The sequence below is a fragment of the Echinops telfairi genome, unplaced genomic scaffold, assembly GCF_000313985.2.
Source record: "Echinops telfairi isolate 266 unplaced genomic scaffold, ASM31398v2 ScPeMD7_53;HRSCAF=182, whole genome shotgun sequence".
Taxonomy (NCBI): domain Eukaryota; kingdom Metazoa; phylum Chordata; class Mammalia; order Afrosoricida; family Tenrecidae; genus Echinops; species Echinops telfairi.
Window position 1 is genome coordinate 15,744,098 of NW_022103951.1, and position 3,546 is coordinate 15,747,643.

Consider the following 3,546-nt stretch of genomic DNA (forward strand, 5'->3'; position numbering starts at 1 on the left):
CAGACCACAGTCATGGCTTCCTCCCGCCTCATGTCTGCCAGATGCTCCGTTCCCACACAAATGATTGGACCTGCACTTCTACGGAAGCCGAGCAGAGATGCCGCCCACACCCACGCTACCATCACATCCGTACTGTCTGTTCCAACATTAACGCTAAGGCCCGTGGCCACAGGGGAATTCTGGTCCTGTAAGTGTCTTTGGGGACGGAATGCATGCTGTCTTCTGTCCTCATCAGGCACCAAGGGAGCCTGCCCAGACTCCGCAACAAAAAATGCAGGGAGCCTAGTTAAATGTGCACTTTAGATGAATAGCAAATGCCTTTTCCTTACAGCTCATACTTGTATCATATCTATTAAATAATCATACTCAAAAAGCAATTTGTCATTATCAATCTGAATTTTGGATGGCAATATACATCCTATATTTTTCCAAGTAACGCTACCCTAAGAGACAAAGCCTGGAGTCCTTCACAGATTGATGGCCATTTCAGCTGCTTGCCTGTCAAGCACTGCATCCCCCTTACACACACGTACACCCATCTACAACTCTCAGGCCTCTCTTCTCTCCTCAGTGGAGCCTCTGGCTGTGGAGCGAGAGGAAGGTGCTGAAGAGAGCAGGGTTTGCAGGTGACTGAAAGCTCAGCCCAGTGGGGAGCGAGGACTAAACTCCAACAACAGATGGGAGCTGCTACTCCACCCTCAAGATATACCAGGCAGAGGCCAGTGTGGGATCAAGTGAGCAAACACAAGACTTCCGGGATGGCCTGAGGACTTGCTAGCCCCGCCCCCTAACCCCCCCCCACCCCCAGCTCTGTGTTTGGTGAGGCTCCTTCCTACAGAGGCTGCCTTCAGCTGGATGTTTCCTTGTGGCTTTGCAAAGGCCAGGATTCAGGGCCAGGAGGGATGGGGAGCAGCTGTTGGGAGATTTTTGTCTACCCCATGGCCTCTGCCTTGGTGCCCCATAGCACATTGCAGTCTTCAAGAGCGATACCTTGGAAATGTCATTCTGTCAAGACAGTGGTCATTGTCGTGGCCCTTTGTGTGTGTCTCTGTCTTCTCTCTCCATTGGGAGGAGGCTCCCCAGTGATGGGACAAAGGTCCTCTTTGTCTTTCCGGCACCTGGCCCCACAGGCCCTCCATAAGCTAAGCGTGTTGCACGGGTCAGGACAATACGGTGGCAGTGGAATTTAAACTCTGAATCATGGGAAGTAGAGAAATGATTAGGAGGCGGAAGAGTGCCTCTTCTAAAATGGGCTATGCATGGGTCCGCTTCCCCTCTCCTCTGCGGCCTTGCTTACCGCTGGTTTCAGATCAGCCTTCAGAGCCGTCATTTGTTCCAAGCTCATGTGGCAAAGCTTAGTTCTAGGCCTCTCGCGTCGGATGGTTGTCAATGGCGAATCTACTCAGCGGCTGACTGTGAGATTGGTGGCTCAAGTTCCCCCAAAGGTGCCTCAGAAGAAAGGCTTGACAATCTACTTGCCCTTGAATGCTATGTAAATTTGCCTTCACTTTGTAGATCTACTTCCCCAAACACAACCATTGAACACGTGATGGCGTGCAATGCTCCTCTGACGTGCCTGGGCTCACCAGGAGTCAGCATTGACTTGACAGCAACTGGTAATAGATGTAGCACAGCCATCAGTCCTGCGCCAGCCTCCTGACTCACGGCATTAATAGATGGTTCTTTTGCCCCCCATTGGGAATGAATACCTACGAATCATGATAATAATATTTTATGTAGCTGGGTCAGCGTTTAGTGTCATTAAAGATCAACATAGGACATCTAAAGACCGTGACAGTAATTGACCCTTCCAAATCCATAACCTACACTGCCGTCACATTGATTCTGACTCATAAGGAGCCTATAGAACGGAGGAGCAGTGGCCCGTTGGGTTTCCATGGTTGTCAATCTTTCTACCGAGGAGCAGAGTTGCTGACCTTTTCTTTAGCAGCTAAACACTTTAAAGCACCGTGCCACCAGGGCACCTCTCATTGTTGCCCTCCACCCCTACCCCGAAGTGTTGTAAGGAGCCTTGGTGGCATTGTCACGCAAGTGTTGGAGTGCTGGCTTCAAGGTCAATGGTTCAAGCCCACCAGCTGCTTCTCAGGAAAAGCATGAGATTATCTGCTCCCATAGAGATTTACAGTCTCAGAAACCCAATATGGAGTCTCTCCAAATCAGAATCAACTCGATGTCAGTGGGGTTCGGTGGGTTAAGAAGTGTTGCTGTAACAGCCCGTAGTCTGATCTGGGTCCATGTGTAGGAAACTTCTAGCATTCCCACTGCTGGCTGCAGAAAGGGCCTCCGTTGGGAGGTGGTACATTCTAGCAAGGCTCTTCTGCTCCCAACAAATACCCATTCCAGAGGCGTTCTCCCCTTCCAGTCTACGAGTCCTGCCCTGCCCTCTGCCAGGAGTGCACTGCAAGGGAGGCGAGTCACTTTCAAGGCCGCCCAACCTTGGCAGACTGCCATCGTGCAGACATGTGAAAGAGAAAGTTCTGGAATCAGGCTGTGTTGGCTAACTCAGCCTAGGGCTAGCTCTATCTTGTGCACTCGTACAAGGCCCCGGGCATTGGAGACCCCAGGCTTGGTTTGAACCTCTGCTGAGCCCACGTTGAAATTCTCCATCATTTTTGGACAGGGCACTTGGCCTTACAAATCACAGCGCTAGTCCTGATTCTGACCCTCACTAGCTTAGAACGGGATTAGACAGGCACATAGTAAGTGGCCACTAAAGAGGATCCGTGGTCATCAGCAGCAGGAGCCCTTGTGGTGATTGGCTGCTAGTGAAATATGGATGGCTTGGACCCACCAGCCGCTCTGCGGGACAAAGAGGTGACAGTCTGCTTCTGTCGAGATTAGAGCCTTCAAAACCCCCCCTGAAGCAGGTCTACTCTATCGTAGGGTTGCTATGAATCAGAATCAACTTGACAGTGATGAGGGTGTTTTTGTTCGGGTTGTTTCATTTTGTTTTCTCATTCCCTATGGAGCCCCTGGGAGGTGCAAAACAGCTCTGTGCTCAGCTCTAATCCCAAAGCTGGACGTTTGAATCCACCCAGAGGCACCTGGAAAGAAAGGTCTGGCGATCCACTTCTGAAAAGTCAACCATTTGGAAAGCCCGATGGAGTGTAGGTCTATGCTGACACACAGGGGGTTACCATGAATTGAAACTGACTAGAAGGGAACTGGTTTGGTCCTTCATGTACATTTTGCACACCAGTGGGTCAGCACCACACAGCTATCACCTGATGGAAACCGTGACTTCATGCACTTCCACTTCCCATGCAAATAACAGTGTTCCTCCCTGGCCCAGACTCGTCTTAGCACTTGGGGCCTGGGCCTGGTGTATAACTTGTGCTCCTTTCAAAGCCTCTCCATGACCCCCTTCTTTCATTCCATTCTCACTGGCCTCTGGAAGAGGCAGCGCACGGAGTTGGCCTGTCTCATGTTTGATCAAACACAGGACAGAATAATTAAGTGACTGGCCTGAGGGCACAAATCCAATCACCGGCTTTTCCGTGGCCATGATGCCGGCATCACTCCCAG